The sequence below is a fragment of the Manacus vitellinus genome, unplaced genomic scaffold (assembly GCF_001715985.3).
Source record: "Manacus vitellinus isolate BGI_N305 unplaced genomic scaffold, ASM171598v3 scaffold_118_pilon, whole genome shotgun sequence".
NCBI lineage: Eukaryota > Metazoa > Chordata > Aves > Passeriformes > Pipridae > Manacus > Manacus vitellinus.
Window position 1 is genome coordinate 357,477 of NW_021938885.1, and position 430 is coordinate 357,906.

The following is a 430-nucleotide window of genomic DNA, read 5'->3' on the forward strand; positions in this document are numbered from 1 at the left end:
GGACAGAAGGATGCAGCTCAGGGGATGGATAGACAGAGGGATGCAGCTCAGGGGATGGATGGACAGAGGCATGGGTTCAGGGGATGGATGGACAGAGGGATGGGGCTCAGGGGATGGATGGACAGAGGAATGAAGCTCAGGGGATGGATGGACAGAGGCATGGGCTCAGGGGATGGATGGACAGAGGGATGGGGCTCAGGGGATGGATGGACAGAGGGATGGGGCTCAGGGGATGGATGGACAGAGGGATGGGGCTCAGGGGATGGATGGACAGAGGAATGCAGCCCAGAGGATGGGGGGACAGAGGAATGCAGCCCAGGGGATGGATGGACAGAGGAATGCAGCCCAGGGGATGGATGGACAGAGGGATGTGGCCCATGGATGGCTGACCCTGCTCCCTGGGGGCTCAGGGGTTGCAGGACCCCCACGC